The sequence below is a fragment of the Nipponia nippon genome, unplaced genomic scaffold (assembly GCF_047370975.1).
Source record: "Nipponia nippon isolate SJK-2023a ecotype South Korea unplaced genomic scaffold, ASM4737097v1 scaffold_7, whole genome shotgun sequence".
In the NCBI taxonomy this organism is placed as follows: domain Eukaryota; kingdom Metazoa; phylum Chordata; class Aves; order Pelecaniformes; family Threskiornithidae; genus Nipponia; species Nipponia nippon.
This window is the reverse complement of record NW_028262391.1, coordinates 38,586,283-38,599,173: the sequence shown is the minus strand read 5'-3', so window position 1 is coordinate 38,599,173 and position 12,891 is coordinate 38,586,283. Positions and strand designations below refer to the sequence as shown.

At 41.0% G+C, this 12,891-nt stretch overlaps 1 long non-coding RNA gene across 1 annotated transcript; it reads right to left on the bottom strand.

Annotated features, from left to right (window-relative positions):
* Positions 1-3,169: 3,169 nt before the first annotated feature.
* Positions 3,170-5,273, bottom strand: LOC148051019 (uncharacterized). Its single transcript, XR_015700788.1, has 3 exons — positions 5,205-5,273; positions 4,563-4,608; positions 3,170-3,927 (listed from the first exon to the last, which is right to left on the bottom strand). It is a non-coding gene; the product is annotated as an uncharacterized LOC148051019 (long non-coding RNA).
* Positions 5,274-12,891: the final 7,618 nt, after the last annotated feature.

The window sequence follows — 12,891 nt, the reverse complement described above, 5'->3', positions numbered from 1 at the left end:
TCATTGAGATACAACAGGGCAATTGTCATTCAGATACAATGGGAGGGTGTCAAGGTATTAACAAACTGTGATAGATGTTGTAGATATTGGGCTGAAACTAACCTATTTGTCAAGCAGAGCTTTTGTTTGTTTGATGTTTGCTTTTAAGAAATACTTTCATGGATATGGAGAAAATGTGTGAACTGTCCATTGCACAGTAACTAGCCATGACCTTGATGTTGACAGATTGACCACAGACTATTAGTTTGTAGAACTCCTCTAATGTTTCACCCATGGTTAAAGAAAAAAAAACAAACAAACAACTTGGAAATAATCTGGAGGGAAAAAAATTAATGGAATGATCCTCATAAGTCTCTGAAGAACTGCTTCAGGACTGGTTACTATCCTGCTCAGATCATGAGAGTGTTGCTTATTTTCTTCCAGAAAAAAAATATGGAGAGACCAAAATAACCTGTTTTTTTACCTCTTACAGAAGGAAGTTTAAAGCTGAGAGGTACTGAACCGTTATCTGTAGAAACCAAAATATAGTTTAGCCACAAAGGAGTTCAATTCATGAACAGCAGCAGCATTACCTGCCCTGCATTACTCTGTCCGTGAGCCTTAATCCTGTTTTAGGAAAATCATCCTTAGAAACTCAGTCTCACTAGACATTTAACTTTAGCTTCACTTATGAAGAAAGCCTCTAAGGGGGGCAAGCATAACCTTCTCTGAAAAGAAGTACAGAGAAATCTACTGGAAACCTTTATTTTTTCCTTCGAGAGAATAATTTATCAAGAGCTTAGCTAGCTGTGTATAAAAACCACCTTTTCACAGACTACTTGCCTTTTGATTTAATCCTGGAGTAAGAAATGCAAGGTCTGGTCCATAACTGGATAACTTAGATGAAATGCAGTTTGTTCACAGTTCTGAAAATGCAGTTTGTTCACTGCTATATTAGTTTATGAAGTATAAACAGCAAAAAGCAATTCAGGGATTTATATATATGCCCGTATAAACTTAAGATACTTGTCTTCCCAAGCATCTGCTGGGATTCTGTGCAAGGTCTGAAGATGTGTGAAAATGAGATTTAGAGCAAAACAGCTCTTGCTGATCCATATTGTGCACTATCTACAACCATCTGATTTGCTGTTTTAAGAGAGGTTTGCATGTATTTATGGTGATTTGCTTATGGTGTCACCTTCAGCTTCCACAGCAAGCAATTAAAGTATCTCAAAGAGCAGGCTGAGTTCAGTGAGAGAGTGCACAGCAGGAGCAGATGAGCTGTTAAGGTGCCATCCAGCAGAAATTACCTGTAATGTTCCACACCCTGTACAATAAGAAAGACCACAGAGACTTGCCTCCCACAGCCTGCCAGCGCAGGTCGTACACAGCAGAGAAAGGACAGAAAATGGCGCAGATAGGCTGGTTCAGGTGCCAGGGGAGAACACCACCAGGCCAAGGGAATTCTCTCATGATACTTGCAGTTGCAGGAGAAAGATGGCATCATTGAGGGTAAAACCCATTGGTAGCATAGATACCTAAAGAGTGCATATGCTTTCCAAGGTGCGTACCTGAGAATAACTAGCAGGTGATCATTGGCGTATGTTCACATCCAAACATTCTGAATTTTATTTGATCAAGTGAAACCAGATTGCTTCCCAAAATTAATCATGCACTCCTTCCTACAGAAAAATAGTTCTGGTTTTTACTTTCAGATCTCACTTCTGGCCAGAGAATATCAAACAAAATAAGCTTAGTGTTTTCCCTGTACCTTCATGTGTTTTGAAATGTTCAAAAAGATTGTGATAAAATGTTGAAATAAAAATTCACCTTTTGCAGTTCACAGTCGTGGCAAACCTCAGTCTCAGAAGTGGGAATTTTTGATGGATACGGGTAGTTGCAAACAGAAGGACAAAGGGGAAGCTGTTACACAATCTTAACCAAAGTAGAGATTTCAGCAGTAAATGAATATAAAATTGTCTACCTTGAAGGATCATTGGGCTGCGCAGATAGTGGGTTTTGTATATTTTGAACAACATCACAGTTTATTAAGATAATGTGGACAATGTCATCTGCTGCTTTTTATTGACTGCCTGCAATAAAGTGTTTGACTTCTAATCTCCCATTTATAAATTACATAGGGCAACTTTAAAACTGGGAAAGAATATTAGCTCGCTGCTAAGGATATTTGAAAACACTATCCTTGAGACAACTATTAAACATTCTGGTTTATACAACCATAATTGTCCATATGTAGTATAGTGCTGTCAAGCTTTTTCTTCTTTCTTTTTTAAAAAAGTAACATTGGATTTCAATCTTACCTTAAGAGGTGTCTGCTTTACTGATAGATCTCTGTTGTTGTATTTACTGATAACATGCAATTTAATTCATTACTTGGATGGGATATTAGCAGGTTTTCTTTCAGGTACAAAAAATTCCTAAGTGAGTGATGATGCCAGGTCAGGAGCTTGATTTGTTTTTCTTGTCATAGACTTCTGTCAAAACAAGTGCATTGTTACAAATAAATAACTCAAACTGGAAATTAGTTGCCATTCAGATGGATAATTATATTTTAACAGGGCAAAATCCCAACCCAAGCTGCCAGAGAAAGCTCAGCTAAAGCCAGCATGGACTGGAACAGCGTGTGCGCTCCCTGTAATTGTAGATGTGGCCACCGCGGTCATGCTGCCTCTTCAGACTTGAAAGAATTAAGACCAAAGCTGTCCAAATGTTAACTGAAACTCCTAATAATTATGGGTTATTAGGGGCTGTTGGCTGGCTTTATTTTCTACCGCAGTACTCTGGTATTTGTGGATTCTATTTATAAGCAGAATTAAGAGCTCTGTTTGAACAGGTAATCCAATCTCCTCTGTGTAATTTAGCCAATGATTTTATTTTTTTTCTGGCCCTTAATTTTGGCTGTGTTTCAGGATGTACGGTGAAACTGCAATACTAAGAATAATCTCATTCAATATATGTTATCTGAAAGGATAAACCAGGCCACCTTACAAATGCTGGGTAAAATTCTGAATTTTTTTTTATTTACGGAGGAAGCACCAGAGGTGCTATAGGGAACTTCACCGTGTGCATCCTTCCCTCTAGTGGCTACTCTTCTCAAAGAAAAGTGGCAACAGTTCAGCACTTCTGTATTAGGTACAAAGTGGTGGGTATAGGATGGAGAGAAGCTAGCCAGGGAGGAGACAAGTAGACACAGACTTTTAGGTACCAGAAAATTCAAACCTCGTGATGAGACATATCAAGACGCAGATACAAGAGCCATGGATTTGACAATATTTTTGTGAAAAATGCAATGTGTTCTTGAGAGATGATAGTAATTGTGATCACTTGCATGCAAGACCAGCTTCTCAGCCACTTCGCAGTCTCTCACACTGATCCTTTTTGTTGGTCTGTCTTGTTTTCCCATATTCCTAGAGCTTGCAGGACTCACGGAGTTAGAAAATACATCAGCAACAGCTCATAAACCAGCTGTCCCTCTTATATCCCTTCCACACATTTTTCTCCTGTCTGCTACATACTTTCTCCCTTTTGTCTGTCCTTTTCTTTTCAGCAGCAGTAAACCCACATCCAAGTCTCCATGTTCATGGCTTACTGTTCTGCTGTTCCTCCTCTGGGATTAGAGCCTATCATACAACCCAGCACCCCTTCCCGAATTGCTGTCAAAGTGATGAGTCAAAACCACAACTGTTGGGAGGATGAAGTGGCTGAGACAGCACTGCAGAAACACAGATACCCCTAGGTAGAAAACAAGGCTGCAGGGGTACAACCAGCACATGGAATATTCCGTAAGGACTTATTTCTTGTCTGCATGCAGCAATGAGCGGTCACAGGCAATGAAGTCCATGCACTGTATTGCATCTCTGGCCAGCTTTTCCAGGCATTGAACCAGGGACTCTGTGGAGTTTAAACACCTCAAATGGAGTGGGCAGACTGCAAAAAAACAAAGAGGGGAAGAGAAAACATGCTGGAATTTCATTCGTGTCTTACATGGATGCCAAACTGTGAGAGTTTTCCAGCCCTTCAGCTAGAGACATCTCTATTCCTCTCTGTTTACTCTCACCCCTTTGCTTTCTTCCATTTTTACTAGTTTTATAGCAGGGTTACTCTGTCCAGCCAGACTCACTTATTCTGGTTCTGAACAGAACCGTCTAGGTCCTTGTAATCTAAAGCAGCTAGGAGATTTCCTTAACACTTGTCATTTACTGCTCTGACAGTGTATGATAACAAAGGCTATTAGATACCTCCCCTTTTTCACTGCACATATTGGACATATGTGGTACCTGGCACAGAAACTATTTCAGGGCAACCCCAGGGTGCATCCCAGGGCACCCTTCCATTAGAAATCAAAATTTGACAGGACGATGATGACTATCAGATCTAGAGGATACACTTTTAACCATAAGTTACCAGCAATTAAAATGCTTATATTAATATTTCATTAAGGGCTCCTCCTCCTGAGTAACTAATTTGTTATTCAACCAGTAAAAAGTGTCTATAGCCTTCCCAGCAGAATTTAGACCAACCTGTGGTTAAAGAATAAATCTTTAAAATAATGGATTACTTACAAGATCTTTGAACTTCTGGGACAATTCTCGCTGCATTTATTTCTCTCTAGGTTTGGATGGGAAAATTATTAGTAGTTATGTGTATTTTCAGCAAAAAAGTAAAATAGTAAATTCCATCAAACACTGACTACAGCTACTTTTTATCATAAAATTTTACAAATTCCCCACCAGTGAGCTCATTAGTGTAAATGATAGAGCCTTATCTCAGGTTTCAAGTCAGCATTTTTCCTTAGGTACCAAACAGCCTGTTTTCTTTCGTGACATGGTAATGGAGGACTTTACTCCAGAGAGCAGGGAAAATATTCCTCTCTGTTCTTGCAGGGCAATCGAGTAGGGCTGGTAAAAACCAAGCAGACTGAGTGGGATTTCAGTGCTGTCGGTATCCTTCTGGAAGCCTTTTCTAAAAGAAGCAGAGCCTTTGCAGAGGAGAGAAGTGCACGTTGCACCACAAGCCTGTTGTGAGGAGCAGATGTCAAGGGACGACAGAGGAGGAAGGCTATTTCTAAAGAAAATTATAGGGTCTCCCTATTCTCCCTCTCTCTTCTACCCTCGAAAATCTTTGTGACGTACAGGCATTACATGATATACACATTAGTATCCCAGGGTAGCATCAGTGTTGTTCAACACACACTGGTACCTTACCAGAGCTGGGAAACTGTGGAGTCATGCTGGCAAGAGGCAGTGGAGGTCTCCTCCTCACTTTCCAGGAGCACCTGCAGAGGTAGTGGTAAGAAGAGCGGGGTTGAGCTCTTAAAGACACTGGCAACTACAGATAAAGATAACGCTTAAAAATATTCAGTTGAAAATGATGACTTCAGATTACTTCAGTGGCAGAGGGAGGGCCAGACCCTGAGTACCAACCAAATTCTCATGACTTGGAAATGACTAGCCTCGTAACTGCAGGGTAAACCCATAAGCCAGCATACGAACACTGTTCCATACTGCTTATTGAACTCTGCTTTTTATGGATAGTGATCTCTTGCATTCATCACAGTACATCAAAATAACTCTAATGAACATGGTCAAGGGCTAAAGCTGGACTGTTCAGAAGGCTCACCATGTTTGGGTTAGCTGTTCAGAAAGGGGGAGGTCATTACATTCGGTGTTCATCTACTGCTTTCTGAAATTGTAATATAGCAAATTTCCGTCTTCTGAACACTCCCAGTATTTTAAAGAGTTGTTTGTGGCTCTGAATGAGAGTCCCATCCTCCAGTACTCATTCAGGCAAAATCCCATTTGGCTCCCGGCAGCGCTGGGGAGCCCAGCTCCTGTCCGCACCCGCAGCTCCCGGGGGTCCGAGCGGGTGCCTGGTGTGTCAGGCCTCTGGCAGAGGCCAGTGGGCTCCAGCGGCTCTGCTTTGACCTCACAGCAGGCAAGCTGCAAGGCAGCTTGCTTGAGTGACATGAGAGGGAAAATACGATAGCTGCAGACTGGAGAGCTTTTTCTGGTGAAACGTGAGCAGTCTCCAGCAGCGCAACGAACAAAATAACAAACAAAGGATTGTGGACACGTAGATTTTGTAAGCTGAGTTAACAAAGGCTGGAGGGACATAGCTGTTTGTGCCATAAACTCAGCAAAGATTTCTGAAGGAAACCTTCTGTCCCTGGAGTCAAGTGCAATCTGGTTTGAAAAAAATCCCGAAAGGAAGTAAAATACTTTAATTTGGGGAGGAGAGAATATATCTCATAGAAAACAAAATGTCTTCAATTCACTAATTGGAGCGACATTGTTTAAATATTATTAAGCTGTGAAACAAAGTGTCGTCATTAATTTGGCTTGGGTCAAGCCGCACATTCCCTCCTCTGAATTCTAGATTTCTGATTTTGCAGCGAGCTGGGCCTGTGTTTCCCCTATGTGGGCAGGTCCCCCCGCGCTACAGTATCCATTGGAGTGCTGGTTCCCTGTAAAGCTCCATCCAAAACCTGTCAGGCTCAGAGTCCATTTTTTCTTTCATCTTCTCTCAACCTTGAATTTACCTCACCATCCATGGATTCGTATGTTTTATGTCATTTCTGGAACTGCATTTGCACTACAAGGTAAGGGGAGAAAAAGAATAAAGAGAACTGCTTCACATGAAGAGTGGACTTTTACATTTCTGTTTTTTTCAGGTTCACAGAGCACAGGGAAGTGCCTGTATGTTGCAGTAAGCTCTGGGCCTGCTACAAGGCTCAGGGAAGTGGAGAAGAGATTTTTTTATTTACTGAGCATTGCAAGGACCCCCTCAATGGCACCAGTGTGGAGGGTGACTGGGATATGTAGGCGGTTCTGCTTTTCCCCAAGGGCCAAATCTACTTGTTTTGGAAACTGCTGATGTACGTGAACTTCAGAGGAGATACAAATTGCAATTCATGTAGTTGTGGCTACTACTTGGGCCAAATTCTCATTTACACTGGAGTAATTTTTGCATATATATTAAATACCAGAAAGAACTGTTGATGAATATGGGTACCTAGTTCATCGTCTACACTGCCTCCACATGTATATTTCATCCCCTTAAATCAATTTCCAAGTTAAGCCTGTCACAGATATCATATTTTCTTACATATTCTTTCCTCTAACTATACCCACAAGCAGATTGTCCATCAGTGCCGCCAGCAGCTTGTGACAAACTGCTGTTTCAGTAATTACTGAAGGTCTGTATTACATTTGTGATGCTGTTCACCAGAGGGGTTCAAACCTAGAAAAACAGGCATCATCATTTTTCTTTTGAAGCTGAGACCAAGCCTGAGTCACTGGGCTGGCCACTGACTGGCTCAGCAGATCAGCAGTGCCACCAAACATATTGTATTTATTGAATATTATGGAGGGGAACAATGAGATATAGGATGGTAACAGCAGTGATACAAAGGGAGCTAGACAGCACCGGATAAGGAATCGAGTCAGGTATTGGCCAGCCACCAGGATAAGCGTGTTTATAACAAAGATCATTTGAGGGTCAGAATCAGGACATAAAGGGAATCTGCTTTGTTTGCAATCCCTTATATTTGGAATGATCTACATTTCACCACCATCATTCAGCACATCTTTAGGGTACAAAAATGCTTATGTATTTACCAGGATTTTAATAAAACCCATGTTTTTCCTCTTGCACTTGATGACTTCTTTACTCTTTTATCTTTTCAAGTAAGCTGGGACTTCATCATTTGGGTTATGTAAAATATTTACCTATGAAGAAGCCTAGCTGCATTCAATGACTCTGCACCACACTGTTTTCTTACAGGGTCAGCAAAATTCTTAAAGATTGGAGTGTAAAAATTGTGTTGCTTTGCATTTGCGCATTGCCTTTCCTTTATCCACAGAAACTCACCTCACTTGCCTAAGCCCTTTTGCATCCGAGGTTTTATTTACGAATTGGCAGTAAAGTGCTGTAGTCTCTTTGACAGTTTGCAATTAATTGTACACAATCTGTTTAGGCTTCAAGATGCACCTTTCATAAATGATGATATATTGCAAAAGGCAGTCCAATTGGCTGCTTTGCATATTGCATATATTTTTCATATTTCTGAGACAGGACATATGCAAAATCATTTCACTGTGGCACAAACACAGGAAAGATGATTTGGAAGAAAGGCTAGAGGCCAGAGGTTGTTTCTAATTCTTCCACTCACCTGCTGCAGACTGTGGGTAAGTAATCTGATATTTCTCTGCCTTTCTTCTGCATCTGCACAAGGTTGTTTATTCTTCTAAGAGCTGGAATTCAGTGAATGAAACTCTAATTTATTATTATTAATATATTCCAATAAATGGTTGCAGTGCTTTAGCATTGCTTTGAAGTCAGTCAAATAAGTATTAAAGAAATAGGGAATTGTAAGAAACGGCAGTTCAGTCCATCTGATACGCCTGCATTGAAATGTTACTTGTGGGATGACCTCCTCAGAACAAGAAACTGATAAAGGTGTACGTCCTAAATGGATCCCAGAGTCTTGAGAAGCTGCTTCTCTTTTCACTCATCCATTGTGTAAAGAGTGATGCGAGTCGTGTGGCCCAAATCACTAAAAGCAACTTTTACAATATAAAGCATTTAAATGTGCCAGTAAATACCTTATATTGGTATCATACCTATCACCATTCTTACAACTAGCTCCTATCTACTTTCATTGTTCTCTCCTTCCTCCCACCCTGTCTTACTGTTTTGAATTATGGGCAACTCTTGGAAAAGCAACATACACTTTAATTATACATGTAATACTATAATTGAATCAAACTACTTTGTTTCCCAAAAAAGCTATTCTTTATTTGCTGGCAGGCTGCTTGCTTGTGATCCTAGCATTGTCAGTCACATCAGGAAAGCCATCTTAGTCATAAAACAGCTATTGTAGAGGAAGTATTATTGCTTCTGTATGGGGCTCTTTAGCAGTAATTATGTACAGCTTTTAGTAATTTTGAGAGTCACCCAAGCATCATTGATACAAACCATTTGCAATGACATGCAATGATGCCTGTACAGTATTTTTACAAGCAAACTAAAATAAGACATTTTGGTGGTAACATGTAAATTAGCCTTGAGGCTTGCAATGCAGTGCTCATCAAGTGTGTAACATTTAATTAGAAGACCACTGAGCATGAGTGAGGTCCTCTGAGCTTTTCATCCCTACAACAGAAAGATTCTCCCACTGAACTGACAATTTGAATCCTCTCATCAGTTGTGGAGCGAATCCACCGCTCCCTCAGCAGGCCAAACTGGCATTTAAGGGACTGATGTCTTTTAGGACCCTAGTTGGTAAAGTACTTCATGGAGCTACTGGTGCTTGAGATAGATACCTTGTTGAATCCCATCTGCTAGGAACTGAAAACTGCAGGCACTAGGTACAATGTACCATCAGCCCATAATCAGAGGGAGTTGCACCTAAGGTAGAAGAGCTCAGTCAGGGCTATTCTGATTTTTACTTTAATAAACAAAATTGTACTGCACTTCAGGAGCTACGTAATGTGCAGTGTTTTCATACATTCATGCAGAACTGGTTGCTTCCGACATGCCTAAGTGTACAAAAGCATAGGAAACTCCAGCAATTCTGTGTTCTGCACTGAATCGGTGCAGTTTGCATGGGAGTATGGGTTAGATCTTTCATTGGGTCTGACCCCTAGCACAAACAAAACTAAATTATTATTTATCTCAGCCTTTACTTCTAGATGCTTCTGAAAAGTTAGTGAATGTTTTGTTGTGGGGTCTAGGTTTCAGGCTGGGTACCTATTTTCTAAATCTTGGACTCCTATATTCATAAGGTGGCTGGTGTGGCCAAAGAGTGGTAAAACAAGAGAGAAATGCCACAAGAGAGATTAAATACATGGACATAAGTCCTCCAAGCCCATTCAGAGCTATATAACTGCCTGCCCTCTACAGATACCTTGCAATCCTCCTGTTAGAGTTGCCAGTGGAGATGCCTGGGGGTCCGCTAACAAAGCAGAGGACTAGCAAGTGCCTAGGAAGATGCACACAAATGTTTCACTTGTTCGTGGTCTCTCTCCAAGACTGACCATGCGTGATATGTAATGAACAACCGTCCTCCATCTGCTTCTTTCTCTGACCAACTTTCCCCTGCCTCTGACAAACACCTTACATGCTCTTGACCAGTTCAGAGCCCAGTGACTATCATCCCCAGATTTTGCGGGCTTGTAAGCCAGGCCCACATCCCTGAATCAGAATTCCCTGTCCTTATCCAAAAGAAACAGGGCTGCAGCAAAGGTGGGGGAAAGGGACAACCAGGAGACTGGCCTGCAAGTCCCTGGCAGCACTCAGATGGACCAGAGAATGCTGTGCAGAGGTGTTGTCAGCTGGCTAAATACTGTATATATTGTGAACTTTCGTTTGGGGCTCATAGACTCTCTGTTAACATGTTTTGGTTTCTGGTTGTATACATTATTCTCCAAGTGAAATCCTCAATGAATGCACTCGTGGGTGTTTTTCATGAGTAACTCTACCAGCTTAGTGACAAAGCTAGAAAAGGACATATGTGGAAATTGCAAAGTATCTCATCCAGGTAAATTCTGTGGCAAACATTTACAGCTTACTAAGTTTTGCCTAGTCTGATAATGAACGTTGTCATTTCATATGTGTTTTCTTAAAGTCATAAAGGTTGGAGCTACATAACTGTGCAAAATTTGGCCTTTGTTTAAAAAAAGTGTAGAAAGTTTCTATCCACATTTTTAGTCTCTATCTTTGATGAGCTACATAAAAAAAGAAAAAAAACCCAGAAAGATAAAGGGGGAAATAAACAAATATTGTTTTGAAAGAGTAAACTGTATAACAGTCTAGTCTTGCTCAAAATTTTAAGGGCCTCCTCATTTTTGAGTTTTGAATACTTGAAGTTGACAAAATTAGCATATCAGGAGAAGGAAAGTTTACAAGAATTTGGTTACAAGAATTGATTGAAATTAATTGAATTAACTTCTTGATTACAATAATCAAATAGAAAATCAATTAGCCATTTCAAAATCCAAAATTGATGCTGTTTTCAAGTATGCTTGAGAGAAAATACATTATTCTGTAGGTTTTCTGGAGATAGGAGTTTTGTTTTCAGTATCGATTTAGTATAGCAAATGTGATTGCTAACTTACTTGTTACAGACAACATGTATGTGTTGTCCCAGTTCTCTAGATGCTGGAAAATGAGAAGCCTGAGGAACTGGCTGCCCTGCTGGATGTGGCAAGGGATATGACTCAATCTGGGACAGCTACTGTTAATGTTCTGAAAAAATGTGGCTCCTCAACACTGAAGTGTTACCTTTTTATGCAAATAGTAGTCACAACAGCATGCTCAATCTTTTCTATTTCATGATTAGTGTTCTCATGTCCAATCAATAAATCCCCAGAGTCTCTCCCTGTAATGGCCGTTTTGCTCAGTCTCTCCAGTAGGGAGGTCTATTTAGCAGCAGGTTTTCAGCAGGCCAAAATGTGGAATCAATAGCCTGAGAATAATCTGCCCACTTGTCCGTATGAAATATTTGTATTTTTCCATGCAAGTTCTAACAGACCAAATGACTTTTCCAATATGTAAGGGTTTAGTGCCTCATATGGAAATGCATCAACTACATAATTGCCAGCACACGTGATAGGATCTCTCAAGGTCACTAGTGAATTGACTGAAGAGCTTCAATAAAGCTTTAAAGTCAAGACATGCAGATACAGAACACCCACCTGAACGGTTACAAATTGCCTGTGAGCGACTCCAGCGCGTACGTGAGCGTAGCCTGGGGAGGACATGCAGCTTTCCTCTCGTGAGCTCGCTCCCCACACCTTACCTCCCTCCTGTTATATATGACAAAAATTGAAAACCTCTTTGCTGGCTCTGCTGCATGTATACCTTACCTAGGGAAGGGACACTGATGCCAGCCTCCTTTCTCGGTTGTTCTTACCTGCCTGCGTGTTTGCAGCCCAGTGCAGTACATGACAGCAGCCCACTCCTCAGTCTGTCCCTCGAGCGGAGAGCAGTGGTGGGAGAGCACCTCTGCACACACATCTGTACTCTGTCCCCCAGGTATCCCTCTCTGGTTTTAACTGTACCATGGGACCATTTTTTCCTTTGAAAAGTAAATACAATAAAATTATTACTAATAATTGTAATAATAATGGTGATTTAAGAGGACTTAAAAGCTATTCACAATTAGTTTCTTTTCTTGACTCCTTTAATATAGTCACAAGAATCTCCACATGTCTTTTCTGATCTGGGATATATCTGTTCTTATCCTGGCTTTCAAAGGAGAAGCCCTCAGCAAAGGGTCTGAGGTTACATTTTCATTTTTAGCTTGGTTTCCTAAGGAAATGAGGGTCATGCCATTGCTGTCTTTCTGTCCTTATTTTTCTCTCATATTGCCTTACAGGAACTTTTGAGCCTGTCAGTCAATCTCAGCCAGAATAAAAAAGCCTTGTAAGTCTCAAGAATAAATACATGCCTGTAAGACTTCATGGACACTTTTGGTTGGGGAGCAAAAGGAACACAAATTAGAGCTCTCGCTGAGCAAAGGTGAGGAACACGCAGCTGGTGCCATCTGCTTGGCAGCAGCTGATGGGCAAACCAAGACCGCCCACTCATCGGCACAAGGCTAAGTTTGGATAAGCCAGGGCAGAAACGGCTTCTTGGCTGGTGAGGGTGCAGCAGTGAGACCCGGCTGCTCCCAAGAGTGGGAGGCTCCCAGCAGCACAGGGCACCTCTCCCTCCCAGGCATGTCTCTAGTTCTGCACTTCACAGCTGTAGTTACAATTCTGTCATCAAATTTTGCCTTCCCTGCCAAAATAGTCAGGATGTTTTGGAGATTACACACAACAATACCATTCCTGTTCTAGAGAGACTACAATTTAGGGGTATAAATTATATTAATTCCTAAAACCTACT